General features: G+C 40.1%; 1 long non-coding RNA gene across 1 annotated transcript; it reads left to right on the top strand.

The window, feature by feature from the left end:
- The first annotated feature begins 2720 nt into the window (after positions 1 to 2720).
- Positions 2721 to 19093, top strand: LOC145430864 (uncharacterized). The gene is made up of 3 exons (XR_013911182.1): positions 2721 to 2835; positions 13182 to 13363; positions 15781 to 19093. It is a non-coding gene; the product is annotated as an uncharacterized LOC145430864 (long non-coding RNA).
- The last annotated feature ends 1040 nt before the right edge of the window (positions 19094 to 20133 follow it).

The raw sequence follows: 20133 nt of genomic DNA, 5'->3' as shown, positions 1-20133 counted from the left end.
AGTAATTAGGAAATGGGCAACAGAAGGGAGACACAGCTGGGAGAAATTAGGCTAACAAAACAGGAGAAAGGGAAAACTGAACACATTGACATATGACACAGACCTTCACAATAAAACAGGAAACTGAGACACAGGGAACCAGACAAGACGTTGAACTAAACAGACAGATTCACAAACAGACGGGGTGACACCATAGACAGACAGAGATACAGATGCAGACCGACTATAACACGTAGAACTCAAACAACAATCATCATAATAAACTGGAAAATGATAATAATAAACTTAAAGCGCTGGGTCACCGACCCAGGACCATGACACAAATACCTTCTTGCTTTTTCTTTGCCCCCCCCCCAAAAAAAAGGTATGTACAAAACAAAGGAGAACAATGCTGATCCGTACAAAGACAGACTTGATGAAAAGTCAAAGAAAAGATACGAGGAAAAAATTAAAGGAGTGAAAGGGTTAGACCCTTACGAGCACACAGAGTGGACAAAATACGTTAGCGTGCTGCCCAACTTTCACCACGCTCATATTTATAATTATACGGTTCTTGGAGTGAGTGCATACACTCATGAAGTTTAGTAACTTTAGGTCACTGAAACAAGCCCAGGTACAGTTTACCGACAGATGGGTACAGGACCTTGAAATGCACCGTGTAGAACGAAAGACCATCGTACGTATCATAAGTTTACCAGTCTCACAAATCGTCTTCATAAATACACATTCGTTAACTGTTTATTAATAGGACCTTTGAGCTCAACGGTAATTAATTAGCAGTGGAAATAATTTCTGGTATGCGTTACAGAAATGTAGCAGTGACAATAATATTGTATGCTGTAATCGTACTGGGCAATTAGTGATACAAAAAAACTGTTTTATCCTGTGAATAAAACTACATGTTTTTGTCAATGTACCATGGTAATAACAGAAGCGAAACGCAATATTGTGTCAGGACAATTCACTATTTATGCACAATAAACAAAGGAGCATACCGCGACAATTTCTGTTCAGCACCAGACTTGCTTGTAACCTATATCACTAATTATGTTATGAAAAATGACGTATTAACTACTACAAAACTCTGACCTTTGTGGGAATGCTTGGAGCAGACTAACCTGTGAGCTGGAGTGTTCTAGGACGTTATATTTGGTCTTTGAATGGCTGCAATCCAGGCCATCCGTCGCCTCTTTGTTACTTCGGAAACATGGCTCGAACAATTTCTCTTCAACGATGTAATCCGATAACAACTGATCTCTTTACCCGTCGGCTTCCCGTGGCTGACATGCAACCGGCTATTGCAGTTAATAATACAACAGCTCCTTGCCATTTATTTGTTTCTTTTTATCGCTGTGTAACTGATTTCAATTGAAAGCCTGCGTGCGCTAGTACCTCTTGCCACGAGTTCTCAGAATCCTTTGCGGTTTTACCCCTGAATGACGTCACATTTTCAATCTCTATACAGGGTGAGGAGAGATGACCCTTTCTCAGTAGGAAGTCACACAAATGCACCCGCATCCACACACACTCACGTGCACATACACACACACACATGCTCGCACATGCATACACACACACTCAGTGCCTGAGTTTTATGACGCACCATAAAACTTAAAACTTGGGGGGTTTTACAATAGGTGTTTCTGTAAACTGTGTGTCACACAATAAAAGGCTGCAGGGGGGTGCTGGTTCTTTGGAGCGGGTTTTGACACCGAGGGCAGAGGTGCTGCCGGGTGGGCTCCCCTTGCTAGCAAGTAAAACTGGTTGAACTGTTCTGTGTTGCTTTGTTCACGGGAATAAGTCTGAACCAGTGGGCCTGCTGTTAACCTCAAAGGCTGCTTTTGCCCAGTCTAACAAACGACAAAGGCTACCCAGACACAAAACCAGTATGATATTAGCCAGTTAGATTTATAGAGATAATCTGGTATTTATTATACCCAGTTGGCATATATAACATTATAATAACATTAAGACAATGGTTCTTTTTGGTGCATTCTTTCACTCTGTGGCACTAAAACTAGATATTAAAAGCTCTAGCACCGATTAGGTTTGTCACTACTGGATCATTGAACATAATTTTTAGTGTTTTAATATCATTTATTAATTAAACATTTTTTAATCTTACTGCAATAAAAGTCCTGAGCCAAAAGATAACATTTTATCAATACACCTTTTAAACAAGCACACCCATCTATATTTGGCTTTTGGTTTACCATTGAAACGCCAACATAACACATTTACACTGAAGCTGAAACCAGTGGAATTGGTTGCGTTCTCTTCTGAAATCCGTTCTTAAAATAGTTACCCATTAATTTTAGTCAATCAGCTAATTGCATGTAGTAACCATAGCAGTAACAATTAGTATATTAATCAAATTCAAAACAGTTATGGACCAAGTTATTTCTGTTGGAACTCTTGTTATTTAATTTATTTAATGTGTTTTTATGTTCATACAATCATCTCATATTTTAATGCAGCGTTACTTTTCACCTAGTATATCCCAGCTTGCCTAACCGTAACCCTAAAAGTGAAGGTATAGAGGTATGGCAAAATTAAAATAATAATTAATTTTATTCTGCCCCTCGGTTGTTACTTTGTTGGGTTTCTTTGGCTGGCGCATTTCTCGGGTTTCCCAATAGTGGGCAGTATTACCCCTTCAGTTTGTGGCTTCTTCTTTGGTTATTTGGTGTGCACTACACTGCCCCCTTTGGTGATGTGTTGAAAACAGCAGGAAAAGTTCACACAGGCAGTGTGAGAAAATGCATGGAGCAGAAAACAAGCTGCACAACTTTAAGCTCAGTTTACATCGTTGGGGAGTTTGTTGAGCCATAATCTGTAAGTAAGCAATGTCTAACTTCACTTTCTGTAAGATTTGTTACTTTCATGTTACTTAAAAGGTTATTTGAACGTATAAGGAAAGATGTTAGTGATGAATGTAAAGCATAAGGAAAGCTATGTTGCTAACTTCTGTTTTGTTTACAAAATATGTTGATACTGATGCTTACGTATGTTCACAGTCTTACAAATTAAAAGAGGAAAAAACGGTCCGTTAAAGACACAAAGACAAAGCGATGTGTCCTGTCGTTCCTGGAACCATCTCCTCTTATGTTAAGCTCGCTGCATAGGGTGAATAGCCATACATTCACCTGAGGGCAGCAGAAATTTCATGAATATCTGGTGTGTGCTGATTTTAGGGTGTCAAAGGTTCATTTAGAATGCAAAGCGGTATCTGACATATTACTTTGGTACCTCATTTTATTGCATTATCTCTAAACTGGATACATCAAAGACAAACTTACTGTGTGAAAAGACCCAGGAGAAGGTGTTTAGTGGATGAAATTCCATGATATTAAAGTCATATTAGATGTTTATTCCACTGACTTTAAAACAGGTAATGAAAGCACAAATTATTCTTGAACCACAGAATCGCAACATAAAAGGTGAAAAAAACCCCAATGTAATTGCTTCCTTTTTTATGATTCAGAGTGAAGAGGTTATTAGTGCTTTGGCAATTGAGGGAAATACATTTGTCTTGTCTTTTTGATAGGTGCACAAGCAACCACTGCCAGTCACCCATGTTCATAATGGATTTCATTTATGGACAGCAAATGTCTCTCCCTTAGCAACAAAAAGACATTCACTTTGCAGCTACATTTGACAAGTTTACCAGGAAGCCTTCTGTCAAGGTCCAATGAAAAGAAATATTTCAATAGTTGGTCACACAATGGTTGAGTTAACAATATAAAACCTTTCGGTCATCACATTTAATTAAATTGGTATCTACAGTAGACACTGCTTCTCATAACACTTCAGATATTTTCTTTCATATTGGAACGAGATTTCTTCTTAAACGTAAATTTCTGAATGCTTTTTTGTTGTTGCAGGGCTGTAGGTCACATTTTCGTTGAGAAAATTATTTCAAGTAAACCAAGGAGTGTATATCCTGCTGCCATGCATGGTGTACTATGTATGGCTACTTTAACACTAGTCATTTTACCTCCTGGCATTTTATCATGTTCCTATGTACATCTATCACTATGGCCGTCTTCTTCTGTTTGTCTACCACCATTTTGTCCGTCTGTATCTGGAAGTCCCACAGGATCTTAGCTCTGTCATTCTTGACCACCCTTGGGGGCGTCTCCCATTTTGACCTCAGGACTTCCAGCCCATACTCGGCACAGATGTTCCTGTAAACTATGCCAGCCACTTGGTTATGGCGTTCCATGTATGCCCTCCCTGCTAGCATCTTGCCCCCTGCTGTTATGTGCTGGATTGTCTCAGGGGCATGTTTACACAGCCTGGGGTCTTGCCTGGTGTGATAGACCCCAGCCTCTTTGGATCTTGTGCTCAGAGTTTGTTCCTGTGCTGCCATGATTAGTGCCTCTGTGCTGTCATTCCAGCTTTGTTCAGCCATTTGAAGAATTTCTCTATATCACCCACTACTTCTGCCTGACGGTGGTACATGCCGTGCCTGGACCTGTCTTTGAATGATGGTTCCTCCTCTTGCTTCTCTTCCTTTTTCTTGTTTCTGCTGGCCAAGTTATTCACTAAGCACATGGTCAGTTGTGGCCATCTTCCTGATGTACTCATGGATGTTCATCGTCTCATCCTAATTATTGGTTCTGACACAGACTAGTCTTCGGCCTCCCTCCTTCTGCTTCGTGTAAAGTCTCATTTGAGATGAAACCCTCCATGCATGCTTAAGAGCTTCCTCGTCTTGATGTCTGTGGCTTCTCCTCATTTGGCCAGCTAGCAGCGAATCTGACAACCAGCATGGCATACGTGTGAATTTCCCAAAACTTGTTCTTAGAATTCAACTGACTCCTCAGGACTTGCACCACTAGCTGCAGGTATTTTGTGGATTCAGCTTTCCTACTGGTCTCTTCATGGTTCCCATTTGCCTTTTGGGTTCTCAGGTACTTGTAGCTGTCCTCTATGTCTGCAATCTTGCTTCCTGGTATTCCAATCTCTTCAGTTCTGACCAACTTTTACATGCTCAGTTGTTGTAAAAGCATGTAAGTGTTTTAGTAGTTTTACAGTTGAAGAAAGTAAACTTTATATTTTGAGGATTTTGTCTAAACTGGCCAAACTCGGCTAAAAATGCAAATCCCTGCCTCAAAGGAGTTCAGAAGAACAAATGTTAGGTCATTTGTAAGATTGTTATGAAATGGAAAAACTGCTCTTATTACATGAAAATCCCATACATTGTTACTTTAGAACTACTTTAGATTAAATTGATTAAAACAGTAGTTTTTAGTGGAGCATGCTGCCATTTAACTCGGTTCAAGAACAGCCTCGCCCTGCAGCTCACTGTGTTTGTCTCAGTCACTTTATGAGCACATTCGTTTGAGGACTAAATAGATTTTTGCAGAGAATGTTTTCTCTGTAGGTAATTATGGAAATGGTGGTGTTTCCTGCACATCTGCTCAAGCAGTCTGTTCTCTTTGGGTACTGACAATTTACTTTACAGGAAATGCGGAAATAACTGCAGAGAAGCACACAGAAATGCAAATGCACCGTACATGCTCACTAGTTTACATGGGAACACGTGCACGTCTGCCATGCAAATGCAGCTGAGTTTTCACATTGTACTTAATGCATCCTGTTATAAATGACAGCATAAATTCAGCACAACCCACGCATACAGCCACATTCATAAATGCAAAATACCCGCTCACTTCAGCTGAAGGACATTTATGAGTGTAGGCACAGATGAAAACATAATGAAGAACACACATACTCACTCAGTTTATCAGTGTAATAACGTCTACTGAGATCTGTTCCTCCCTGTCCACACACACACACACACACACACAAACATTAGCACAAAAGCACTCTTGCAAACATGTGGAGTGAGAGAAAATCACCACTAATAATCTAAAACCCAGCGGCTCGAATTTTTGAGGATATAATGAGTTTTAGACTGAAGAGCCCTTTTAATCACAGCCGAACACACAAGGACAAAGATAAGCACAGCTGTTTGTGCGTCGCAAGGAGAAGCCCTGACAATGTGCGAAGTTTTTAGAACTGATACCACCTTTGTTGACATGGTATACATGCACCCACAAAGTTCTGCAATTAATATTCAAAATAATATGATATCTAGTTTTTCATTATTCAGTGTTTATTCGTATTGCCAGTACTTGTTTTTAATAATTAAATGATTTAGAGGGGTATTTCTCACTATCAAATATAATAATAAGGTTCGTCATAAGGTCACAAAGTTGGCTTACTCTAAACCAAACCATGTTTTATGATCATTGTGGAAATTAATGGGATATCACAGTGTTCTCTTGATCAGAGACACTTGAATACTGGGAATCGAGACTTGTCAAGAAGGTGATTGCTGAGCCGCATCTCTGCAGACGTCTGTAACAACCAGAAATTGTTCAGTCCCCAGGATCCCTTGCATAAATAGATATGGTGTAGTTAAGCCCATCCTGGGCCGACTGGTTTGAGTGGTGGAACATCAAAGCCATTTATGTAAAAATGAAATGACCATCGCTGAATGGTGGAGGGGCCTAAGAGTACATCTTTCACCATCTTACAATGCTGTGATTGCAGCCATTCTCTAATTCTCTGTGAGAATAAATGGTCATGGCAATTATATCTGCGATCATGAAACTGACCTCACGGCTCATTGCTATGCAGCGGTGCTACACAGCAAATTCAAAAGTGTTAAATGTTTTGGTGTTAATAGTCTTCTTGCAAAAGTAGAGTTAATTTTACTCTAAGCAGAGTCATATTCTTTTAATGTAACTCTGAGGTGTAAAATGATAGTAGTTAAAATCGAGTGTTAAAAATGAATGTTTCTATGTCAAATCTGGAGGTGTTACAATGGAAACATTAACTCTTGACCTCTTAACTCTGAACTCCGACAGGGGCTATGACACCAATAGAGTAAATTCACAGACTCCGCCCCCAGCACGGCTCCAATCGAAGCTGAAGTGAAGCCTTTTCAGAACATTTTGCTCTACATATTTGAGTTGTTTGCTTGGTAAGTCATTTTTTCAAGGATTGTTTCAATTATTATTATGAGCTTTTACTTCTGTGGCTCTTTGGAGTTGAGACAAAGCTGTGTGAAAGGCATTAGCCATGTTGCTCGGTGATAGCATAATATTCTGTTTTAGCTAGCTGAAAGGTATTGTTTGCGGGCAAATACCACAGCCTTGGAAAAAAGCTTGCATGTGAATTTTCAGTCAAACCTTTGGTCAAATACACCTAAAACAATGTCTAGAATGTGAAATGTTGGTATAATGGTGCTACTTGAAGCCTGAAAACGATCGCCCATAAAAAAAAAAAAAAAAACGAGCAAACAGCAGTAGCAGACGTCCTGACTGGATTCTACGTTAGCATAGATCCCTCCAGAGTTTTGTGCACACGGTTTAGGTAAAAATGAAAAAGGTTGAGGTTTTACATTTAGTTCAGTATTACCTGTTGCCCGTGTCCTTGTCTTTTGGGAAAATACTTTACACAAGTAATGGCTCAAAGAGGATTCCTTTTTTTTTTTACTGTGCTGCAATTGTTTACTGGATTATTTGTGCCGTTAATTAGTGTCAACTAATTTTTATTCAATCTCCACACAGGATATGCTTGTGAAGATGGAATATGGGGGAGAGCAGAAGTGCGTTGAAGTTCCACAAAGGGATGAATGAAGGACATGCATATTGTATTGAAGAAATAAGTGTTGAGAATGCTGTTATTTGCATTTACCATGTCAGACCTTTTGATAAACAAAATTCTAATGAAAGTGAGAACATGTACACTGTTACATCTTTCAGAAAATGTTTTGAAATTGTGGTGCACAGTTCAGAATAAATGTTTTTCAAAAACCATTGCATCTTTTTAGTAAATGTTTATTTCCAAAAGAAATTTCTAGAAGTTCAGAACAGTAAAATTCCCGCTTTTTAGAATGAATTAGAAGATAACTCTTACGTAGTTAAACTAAAATCCTCTTTGAGAGTTAATATATAAACTCTTAACACCAAGTGTTAAATTATCAACTCCAGACAGATTTGGTGTTTAACACTAAATCAGAGTTAACGTACCAACTCTCCAAAAAGAGTTAAATTAACACTCTCTGGTGTGGACCTCTATAGACACTTTAATAGTGTTGAAATCAAATCCAACAGTGTTAATTTGGACATGCTGGATTTGCTGTGTAGTTTTGATCATTATGCAGCTGCTTTGTTTATAAGGCTGGGGAAAGCTTCAGTCAGCTGAGACTGAAGAAATCATTTGGATGAGTGATGAAACACTTCTCCCACTGAAAATGCTACGTCCTGATGAACTGAACCAACGTTCTGGTCTTTACCTGAATTACTGAGCATGCATCAACTAGACTTTATTTGTAGCCAAGGGATTCTCCTACTGCCTGCCTTTGGAAAGAATGCAGGTTGAAGCCACTTCCTCACTGGCTTGTTTCATGTTTCAGACCTGGATGATCCAGCAACTTTTACATAGTTTTGGTGTTCCTGTTAGATTCTACGGCCATCAATGAGACACCTTTCAATTCAATTCAATTTTATTCAAACCCAGGCTCCTAACCTTCTGCATAGGGGTTGCCTGCATGATGAGATGAGCTATAGTGTGTCCCATATAACCCTACCCATTTTTGGGGGTTTATAATTACCATAAATGAAGGTTTGTTATTAGCTCATTTGATCCACACATAAAATCTTCCAGCAGAACCAGGCAGCTATCTGGCCTGATCTTTTGGGGTGAGAGGAGAGTAAAGATGAGCATCTGAGAAACAACAAGCAGGTTAGTGGGGTCAGTGACTGGATGTCAGACACATGCAGCTCTGCAGGAGAAAGCAAAAGAGAGGGCAGAGAAGAAAATGTACAAAATATGAGAGAAGAGTCACATCTTTCTAGGATGGGTAAAGGATGGATAGATGGTTGTGGGATTGGTGAATTAGAATGGTGAACAGAGGAAGATGGGGGGAGACAGGATGCTTTTTCTTCCTTTAGGATTCTTTACATCTGAATTCCAGCCACCTACTGTCTAACAAACCATTGGCTTCTACATCTGGATCCACTTCTCCCAAATCTCCCCAGTTCCATTGTTCTCCTCTTTCCAGAATTTATGTCCCTATAGTTTGGTTTAAGGACCCAGTATACAGACACAGCACAGATAGGGAGTCAGCAGGCAGACGGGTACTAATTGTCTAATTTAATCAAAACAAGGAGAGGAAACAAGAGCAAAGGTGGGAAGTAGAAATACAGTCCTTCAGAATTCCTGCCTATTGGCTGCTGACTTTAGTTTCTTCTTCTCTTCATGTCTTTGCTTGGTCTTGTTGCCGATGATCATCCAATCAATTGGCTGATGTATTAGGAAGAAGACAAATAAGAACAGTGAGTGGTTTAAGCTCAGTTAGATGACAGGTTGGGTGGTCTTACACTAATAAATAATAATGTCCTTGAGCTTTATTGTGTAGTTTGTGTTTTTAGAGACTAAATTATTCCAGGCTGTCTTTATTGTCCACTATCACTGCTTAAAACACGACCTGTCTTTGGCTGCTGAAGAACAGATAAAGGTACAAGTCTGTTTATATTGTGTCTATGTACTCATGCCAAAATTAGCTGTCCATGTGCACCAGCCCACACGCTTATTGTGGGCTTATTGGCTAAAGTCTTTATTTCTGTTCTCCAAATACATTCTGTTATTCCTTTGACAAACTTAAAAAAATGGTATAACTGACAGGATTTCTATCTGACAAAGAGAATGACGAATTGTGAACTCAGTGAAATATCAGATTAATAAGTATTAAAATTGATAATTTGATGCTGATAAACCCGTATCTCAATTTCTTTTGTATGATTAAGTCAGAGAACAAGTCAGCTTCAACAGTGCTTAACGAATTCCCCATATCTCATAATTCTGATAAAGGTCATGTTGACAACGTCTGTGTTAATGTCTACATACATATTCAGATGAAGTTATAATCACTGAAATTGTGTGCATGCACAAATCTGGGTGATATATAGTTAGTTATGAATATATTCTGAATGAAAGCCCATTTTGCCAAATTTATTCACAAGGAAAAAACTAAAATCTCCCATTTGAAGAATTTAAGGGGTGGTTTTCATTCCCGGGGTGTTTTGTGAAAACCTGTCAGACATTTCAGATGGGATACTCACAAAGGTATATCACTGCATTACGGCAGCAGAGGGACGCAATCTCGAACTACTATATATGAACACTTGTTAAGGAACTCTCAACGTCACCTTTAAATAGACTGTGTCAGCACCACTTTTCAACATGCAGGATTTATTCTGGGACTATTACCTTTCCTGAACCTTATGCCTAAGCCAGTGAGTACAATACCCAAAGGTGCCAGGTCTGATATAAACCTCGCTGTGCTTGCTGGGTTACTTCACCACCAGACCACCAACATCATAATGCAGACTTTGTATATATTTAAAAACAGGCTGTTATCGCTTGGTTTCCAAGAGTCCTGAGACACAATACAACACGCCACCCTGTCTGCATGTCTGTGATCCCACTGGCGTCTGACAAAATAGCAGCATTTCATGCCTCGGGAACAGCATGAGTAATTCTCACAGCATGTGAAGTCAAAAACCATGAAATGAAGTTTAAGGAACTCTCTGAGAAACAACAAGCAGGTTAGTGGGGTCAGTGACTGGAATCTCTCTCAACCTCTGATTATAATGAAACATAGATCTGGGTGAAGGTGCAAAATTATTACCAAAGCTTTGAGTTTACCCAGAAGCACATTGACACAAAGACTCGTGAAATGGAAGAAGGTTGGACCCATTAAGACCCTTTCAAGAATTGGATGTCTTTCCAAACCGACAGAGCAAGAAGGACCTTGGTCAGGGTGCTGACCGAGAACTCAACTACTAGACCAAACGGAAAAGCTTACGAAAAAAGAAATGTAAGTCCAAAATGCATGTATGAGATTAATTCATCAGGTTCTGCTGTGCTTTCTCAGAAAACCCACTGGAAACCTGGTGAAATTTAGTGAAAACAACCATGAGAAATACTCCATAATGAGAACCGCAATGATGTGTGACGCGTGAAAGCATTTGAATACTCGTTAAAGTGACTATAGATGTGTCTGTGTTTCACTCAGCCAACAATTGTTCCTACAATACACCCATGATTGACTTGCATTGCATGCATAACTAAGACATGCATGCATTGTCTCGCCGAGTCCTTACCTGCCTTGGATACAAAAAAAAGAAAATGCATATAAAAAGCCAAAAGCATTCGTCACTTCAAAGCATTTCTGTTAATCCAGCTGACCTAAGCTGATGATGATGTTTTCAGACACACTGTCAAGTACAATATTCGCTCAATGAAGGCACAGCAGCGATGTGTGTTGATAAGACCTGAAATAGACCTAATCAATGGGTGAGTGCCACACTATCAGGCCAATCTACAGAGATAGCAACACAGGTAGCTTACAGATTCATACTGATGGAAGTCAAAACCTGTGAAATCACAACATAAATGCTACTGGGGTTTTCAAGGACTCATTAACTCACTTATTCACACAAATGAATCCCTTCTACTCAGACAGTCAGTGACCCAGCTCTGCGCCTTCCCTCCATATATTCATGCATGCAGCAAAGTTTGTTGATTGAAATGGGCTTGTGCAGCGTGCACAAAATCACAATCACAGCTTAAACCTGAGTTAATAATCCTTGACATTTTCCCATGAATAAATGCCAGTTGTGTCAGTCAATCAAAGCCTGATAGCAGAGCAGTGATTCGACCCAAGCGCACTTTTTGACAGCTTTTGAAACACTGGGCTGCTCTGATTGGTTTTTGTTTAAATGTGAGTCAAGTTTCACATGAGTATGGTTGGGGCTGCCATACAAACACTATTTCATTTTTTAATTTTATCTTTGCAAACTGCATTATATTTGCTGATTGCAAGGTATCCGCCACTTCTCATCACCTGCACTACCTACCTGTTTCTGATCCGCAACTAATCAACAGATGGTATTTAAGATTTGCGTCGTCATCTCTCTTTCGCCAGTTTGTCCTCTAACCACATGGAAACCGACTACCTAGCCTCATGTTTGTTGTTTAAAGACCTGTACTTACCTGTTGTTCTCTGTGCTTCTAGTTGCATTGTTTCCCATAATACCTCATCAGCTCAGGATTCTGGACGCTAGTTTCTGCGTAGCCATCACAATACGATACAGTTTTATTTATTTAGCACATTTAAAAACCCGTAGGCACACCAAAGTGGTTCACAGTAATACAGAGAAACAACATAAGTCAATAACAGGGTACAGATCGGGCATTAACACAGACAGAATGGAGGCACTAATAGACCAGAAGAGTTAAATAAAATAGGCATCAAACCTCAATACAGAAGGAAGGTCAGATCGTGAATATAAAATATCTACTAAGAAGATAAAAACAGCAGTAAAATTAATAATAACATAATAAATTTAATAAAAAGTTTAAAAAGGGTATTAACTGGTCAGGAAAGCCAGGTCAAATAAGTATGATTTCAATCTTGATTTAAAGGATTGGATAGAGTCCAAGGCACGAATAGAAGCATGGAGGCTGTTCCAAAGGTTGTGTGCAGCTGAAGCAAAGGGTCGCCTCTGGTCTTCAGTCTAAACTTAGGTTGGGCCAGGAGTAACTGACCTGATGATCTTAATGCACGACAAGGAGTGTACAGATTGAGGAGGTCAAGTGAGCAGCAAGATTTTAAACTCAATGCGATATTTGATAGGTAACCAGTGTAGATCAACAAGAGCCGGAGTTAGAGGGTCAAATTTCCCAGCTTTCCTAGTAAGAAGGCGAGCCGCAGCATTCTGAACGAGTTGCAGCCTTCAAAGAGAGAAGGCTTGGAGACCACAGCAGAGAGAATTGCAATAGTCTAACCTGGAGGTCACAAAAGCGTGGATAAGTTTTTACAGGTCCCTGCGTGGTATATAATGCTTAGCTTTTGAAATCTGGCGCATTTGAAAGAAGCCATATTTAACTACAGATGACACTTGCTTATCGAGCATAAATGAGCTGTCCAAATAGACACCCAGGTTACGTACAGAATCAGAGAGAGAGAGTTAGCAAGGGGCCCCAGCAGGACAACAAGCTGGTCTCGAGGTATATGGCTATCGAACACCATAACTTCAGTTTTTCTCATTTAAAATTAGGGAATTATCTGACAGCCAATCTTTGACCTTTCTCAGGCAATCGAACAGGGAGTGCCATCACTTCACGCTTCTTCAGGCAAACGCTTCTCGCCTTCTCCACCTGCCACCTTCTCCCGCGGATCACTGAAAGGATAAGGTTGGAAACAGTTCTCTTATTTCTGACTCAGGAGCTCACCTGGCCATCTACCTCCCCGGAGCAGTCTCACCTCATCCACCAAGTAAGATCTCCTCATCTCAGTCCTCACATCATCCATCCAGTTACCTCTGCAAATCACCTTTCCCTCTTCCTCTGCCCACAGTCAGGAAAAACCACCTTTGTGTAGCCACCAAGAAAACCTTCCCTTGTGTACTAACCAACTTCCCCGTGCCTGTTATAAAATAAAACACTTAAAACATATTATTATTTTTCATGTTGCTCTTCTCACACCAGCCTCCCGTGTATCGTATTGGTCACAATGTTAACGTCACCAAAAGAGAGCACAGTGCTGTACATCTGTGTGAAAGGGAAAAAAACAGTCATGAACAATGCAAAATGATAAAACACATGTCCAGGGTGTAGTCCAGGTGTAGTCCACTTCTTTGCCTACATCACCTGGAATAGGCTCCATTCTTCCCACCTTAAACTGGATAAACAGTTAAGAGAACATAATGAATAATACACAAATTATACAACAAAAAAACAATCACCTGGAAAAATATTTTTAAGAGGAGAAGAAATCCAACAGAATTTTCCATGTTTGTGCCTTTATTGAATAAGAAAGACAGATGTTCTCAGTCTTATGTCTGGCAATTAAAAATGAGTCAGAGGTCTCAGCCAGTATAAGATCACTGTAGTTTGTTCTCACTAAAGTAGGAATAATCAGCAGGTATGTGATGGTAAATAAAACTATAGGTACTCTATGACCTTAACTGCATTGCCATTATATTGCAAACTGCTGATTTGAACATTAATGACTAAATTTGTCCGTTTGTGTTTTGTTTTTTTTCTCTCTCTCGGTTGTCTATGCCACATCATATCACAGGAATCTTGAGAGATGTTCCATATCTATGTTGTTCTTTCATTACCGCAGGCTTATGGAGACTTACATGGATATTGATGTTGGTTGGGGCTTTAAACCATAAGGACTTAGGCAATAACACAGCTGACCGTGTGTGCCTGTACGAGAGAGAGAGACAGACAGACGGAGAGCAGGGTTGGAAGATGATCGTTCACTTGATGAAAAAAGTATATGACACGAGTGCCTGTCAGCTCAAATAAGCTCTTTCCATCTCGCCATCTCCCCCGGTCTCCTGTGTGACACGCTACATTTACATTGCCAACTTAGATTAAGTTTATTTCACCCAGGTGACACAGAAAACAGCAAGTCAATCATGTGTTTGGCACTTTACGTGAGCAGGAGGGGGTCGGTGGCAATTACAAGGTGAAAAGATAAGATTTAAATCTTAGCACGTGGGTCTTAAAAGAGGCTCGGAAGAAAAGGAGAAAACTGATCTGCAGATACTTCACTTGTGAATCTCTGCGATGGCTGTAGTCTGTTCATTCTCGAGAGGGTTGTTCAGGTCTTAAATCTGCAGGAAGGCAAAGAAAGATGTGCTGAAGTAGGGACACAACCTTTTGTTCCAAGACACCTGTGGCACACGTTCTTCATAGTTTTTCTTATTCTGCAGGTCTTATGTTTAGTGGCAATATGCTGCTGCTTGAATGTGGCTACTCGAATGTAACACAGTGACTGCAACAGGATGAAAACAGCTGCCTAGTGTTCGCAAACATGCCAACCCACCCCTCTACAGCAATTTGTGGTTCAGGAGATATGCACTGGAAATACATTTTGGTGGTAACAGCTGGGCACAGTCACTGTGCACAGATTCCCAGTGTCTTGTTGTCACAGCGAGTTTGCCAGGTTCTCCATTTTGCCAGCAGAGAGACAGAGATGTGGCCAAATGTATTGGTACCTTTAGAAAATCAAACACACACACAAAATAATGTTAGTCATAGTGGTGGAGTCTCATATAACATATGGCCTGAGTTTCAGGTATCGAGGTCAGTGTATGTACGAATAATTCCTAATTCTAACATGGTCATCCGAGGCATACAACTCTTACTGTGAGCACACCTACTGGCCAGACAGAAGGAATGCTATTTATTTAGCAGAATTAAAATGGCTTATTTCAGACAGCAGATATGCTGCTGTCTGAAATAATAAGGATTATTTTAGTCACGTCTTTTATTCCAGTGGGACCTCCCTGTAACCAGGGTAATTTAAATCAGTGGGTAAATGTTTTAAATATAATAACTGCATTCACTGATGTAGAGGAACAGAGGGCACATGCCCCTCTCCTGTTTTTATAAAACATAAATGATGTTGATAACATTACATGTGGGCAGTCCTTTTAACTAAAAATAACACAAACGAAACTCTCCATCATCATTTGTTGGGTTGATGATACCAACCCTTGCTCAATTGATACTATCGATATGGCACCAAGTAAATCAATAGAAAATAAGCCAAAACAAAAATTAAATTTCTATATATTGCTAGTATTGATCCAATACTGATACCAGTGTTGGTGTTGATACCATTGAGCTTTGTGGGGTCTTTCATTAACTGTTCATGATGATCCTAAATGTCTGCAGAGATTCCACATCCCAGCGACCTTCAGGATTACAGACCCGTGACACTGATTTCCCACTTCAAGAAAGACTTATCCGCTTTCCTGTTCACCTCTACACCACAGACTTCAGCCACTGCACAGAGATCTGCCATCAAGTTTTCTGATGACTCTGAGGGAGAGAGGGGTCTTTCAACATCTGTCAGTCAATGCTCGGGATTTTCACAGCAAGAGACTGAGATTACCCATAATGCATCACTGAACGACACAGGAAATCATTCCTGCCTGTGGCCATCTTCCTGTACAGCTCCTCCACATAATGCACAGTACACACTGCTGTGCACATGCTCTACAGTAAAATAACAAAGTTTTACAGGAGAGTTAAATGAGTAAAATGTTAGAGTAAAATGTCAATCATAGATATGTAATCTCCGTAATATTCTGGATATTTATAATTGAGCTATTTGCATATATTAGAGCCATTTCTTTTATTTTGTAACTATGTATTTCTTTCTATTATTTCATTTAGTTCAGTCTGATACTGTCTTATTGTTTTTTGGAGCAACTGTAACCACACGGTTTCCTCAGGGATTAATAAAGAGTTCTGAATCTGAACATGTTAATAATACACTTTCAGAGCAAATAGTTATTGAGGTGAGAGTATGGATCATGTTGCCCCATGTGTGGATGTGGAATCATAATCAAAGATATAAATTCTCAGGTGATAGTTTGTCACAATTTCCTAAAAAACAAACAAAAAAACCCAATATTTATTTAGATTTTAGGTCATTGTTAGAAAAACTGCTGGCTACATGTAATGGGTCATTAATCAGGACACAGTTCATGGTGGTAACCAGACACTGTTGATATCAGTATTGTTATCTTTCCACTATTTAAAGCATCCTTCTGGTTCATCTAGTATCTGTTTTCCTTCTGTGTCCACATCCAGGGATTTTGGCCTGGTCCCCTGGAGTTCCTTTTAATATCTGCAGCTGTTCTTTGGTTCTTTGGTGTCAATGAGACACATAACTGAAAGTCTAAACGGCTTAATGATGACACCGATACCACAGCTGCTCACTGCATGTTCTTTGCTGGTCATCTCTTAAGCCTATACTGCTCTGTGACATACATATGACAATGTTACTGCAGCTGTGTGTATTGACACATTTAGAAGTCCATAGTCCAATAATTACCTTTTGGCTCTGATGGGATAAGTGAATTTTGTGAATGCTATTATGGAGCTTTGCCATATGATAAATTGATTCTGATGTATAATGGAATTTTCTTTATTATGGAGTTTTCACCTGTGCATTGTTGGTGAGTTACAGCAGTATGGTCTCATTCATTACTGTCAGCCAGCAGGTCTGAAGCTCCTGTAATCGCATCAGAGTGGCACATATGTTAGGTCCCAAGGGTCACATTCGATCTCCGTCTCCTCCCCTCAGTATGGCTGTGTGGCAGATCTCTAACTCCAATATCTTTAGAAAACTTGGAGGAACGCTCCGATTTGGAACTTTTAACTGTTGCCCCTCCCTCCCTTCCTTCCCTCCCCATCTCCAGCTGCCTCCCTCTTCCCGCTTCACCACAACCACCCACGCATGCAGGACCTTGGAGTAGGGGTATGTCACCAGGGTGCAGAGGAGGCTACCCCCCGTCCCCCCCGTCCCCCGTCCCCTTCTGGCTGCCTCTGCCTCAATTTTATCCCACAACTTAGACATTCACATTACTCACATACATATAGGATCTTGGGGGTGGGCACGATACACGGAATCCAAAGTAACATCAGGGTGTACACCTCACCCCTGGCGTCGTTGCCCACCTCTCAATGTTAAATACACGTAGACATTGAGGGCTAGCAGGAGGGACCATGCGCTTACCTGCTGCTCTCTGGCAGGTAGCTCCATGCCCTCCTGGGTTTTAAATGCACCTTAGAACACACATGCATCAACACTACAATAAGCGGGTGGAGGGAGGTTTGGAGTCTTCTCTCACCCCCATTCTCTGCGACCTGCTGGAGCGGGGGGGCTAGGAGGAGGAGTTGGCCGTCCGACTGCGGTCTGGAGTGTGGGGCCTCCCTGCTGCTGCGGAGTCGGGGCGGTCTGCCTCCCCCCACCGCAGGGAAAAGGGTAACACCACCTGAGTCTGGGTGCAGTTCCCCCCTCCAGGGGCAAGGGTACCTAGACCCGGTTTGTACACAGCAAAATCTCCAGTGTTAATTCAACTCCTATAGTGTCAAAGTTTACACTTTTCCAGTGTTTATATAATTCTCACTCGTTTAGAGTTACACTTTGCAAAGTGTTATTATTTTAACTCCATTGTAGTGTTAAAAATATAACACCCATAGTGTTAGAATTTCACTCTGTATGGTGTGAAGTGTCTTCACTCAGAGTGTAACTACCTAACATTTATAGTGTTGTTTTAGGACACTGATAAGTGTTCACTTTTACACTGGCTTGGGTTAACTCTTTTCACTGAGGGTGTTACTACACAACAACTATGGTGTTATTTATGACACTTTTAAGTGTTTATTTTCACACTGGATTGTGTTGACTGTTTTCACTTAGAGTGTTATTCTGTAACTTTTACAGTGTTATTTTGGCACTTTAAAGTGACATATATGAGCTTTTAAATACTAGTCTGTATTAATTGTCTGAATACAAAAATGCATTAAAGTGCAATTACTGTATGACTACTGTGTTACATTCAGTGAAAATCCTTGTTAAGTCCCTTTACAGGATAAAAGGAGAAAACATAAAATTGGTCACATAAGCATTTTAATAAATATTAAATTCCAAGCACCATACAGCATACGTTCACAACAAAAATAATGGCACAATGTACAGACCATCATCATCACCATAAGCACTTTGCAAATCAAAGGGCTTGTATATTTCAATACAGTCTGCTTTAACAACATCTTTTTCATCCGTTTCAAACACTTTATAAGCATGGCAATGTTCACTGAAATTTTCAACCACAAGCTTCTGAACTATGAAGTAGGTGTGACTATTGACCAAAACTATTGTTTTTATTCTGCAAAACACCGGCATCTCATGTTCAGAACCACAACAAATGACCAATCCTGTTCTGTACTCAGTCCCATTAATGTTAACCCAATTAGCAGAGAAAGCCTCTTCTGCAACAGCAGGCAAGCCTAGGGAGATCATTTCACTATTTTCCTCACTATCAACATCAAATGATTTCAAGGGCCCATACTCAACATGGCTTAAAGGACATGTCTCCCACTTGTATGCTATGGATGTTTGATGTTTTTTGGCAAGTGACACTGTGATGTTCTTAAAGTTCTTAAGGGTGTCTTTGAACACCTTATGTTTAGCCTCACCTCTCATGCTCCATACATGCAATAATGGCCCAATTTTTCTGATGCAAGTTGGGTAGTGCAACATAAAGTGGTGTTTGGGAATCATGTTCCTACCTGGATACAACAATTTGAACAAGTCATGATGTTCCATTGTTAAATGTTTTAGAAGCACAGTCATGCCATGTGTAACAGATGGAGAGAATATGATGTTAATTATTTGCAACAATAGCAATAGCATAGTCCAGTTCTGATTTCCTTCTGGCACAATATCACCAAAAATTAAAGGAATGTTTCTTATCAGACAAAGAGTCTGAATGGAGTTAAGGCCTATACTATTACCACTACTGTCTAAGTTCACCCTTGTTGGACGATTTTTGCTCTCCAAGTAGCCATAGTCAAAAGCATAGATCCGTGACAAAAGAGCAGGTTTCGGCAGAAAATTGTCTGACAGATATTCCAACAGTAACTTTATCTCATATTGTGCTACCCCTTCGAGAATATCATGCATAATGTCCAAGGAAAAGTTCTGGCAAACATGAAAGAATTGAAGAGTGTTCAGTGTAGAATTCTTTCTTAAGCCAAACACATGTAGCTTTTGAGGATCAGATTGCAACTCACTGCAGTGCATTTCAAAAAGTTCTTTCCCTCGTAAGATGATCTTTGGATCATCCTCAGTATACACACTCTGTGCATCCTGTTTTGCAATTAAACACAAACGACAAAAGTAACGTCCACTGAAAGACTCAACAAAACCCAAAATTGAGTGCATCCCCAAGTTGTCCCCAGTTATCTGACATATAGTGCCATGGACCTTTTCAGATGAGAAGGGTAAATCAATGCCATGGCTCTCCAAAAACTTTATGTCATCAATCAGAGGCTGTAAAATAGGATCAAAGCCGTATTTTTTCACATCTTCTGCATGAAACAATGCAACCAAATGAATGTTCATCAATGCAGAATTTAACTTTGGAGGCAGATTTCTGAGGACAAAATAGATTGCACCAACTTTGTGAACACCACGTTTGGAACCAAGTGGATTAGCAGTCTCAAAGTCAT

Source organism: Astatotilapia calliptera, chromosome 2 (genome assembly GCF_964374335.1).
Source record: "Astatotilapia calliptera chromosome 2, fAstCal68.1, whole genome shotgun sequence".
NCBI lineage: Eukaryota > Metazoa > Chordata > Actinopteri > Cichliformes > Cichlidae > Astatotilapia > Astatotilapia calliptera.
The sequence above is the reverse complement of the archived record's forward strand: the minus strand, read 5'-3'. Positions and strand labels throughout refer to the sequence as shown.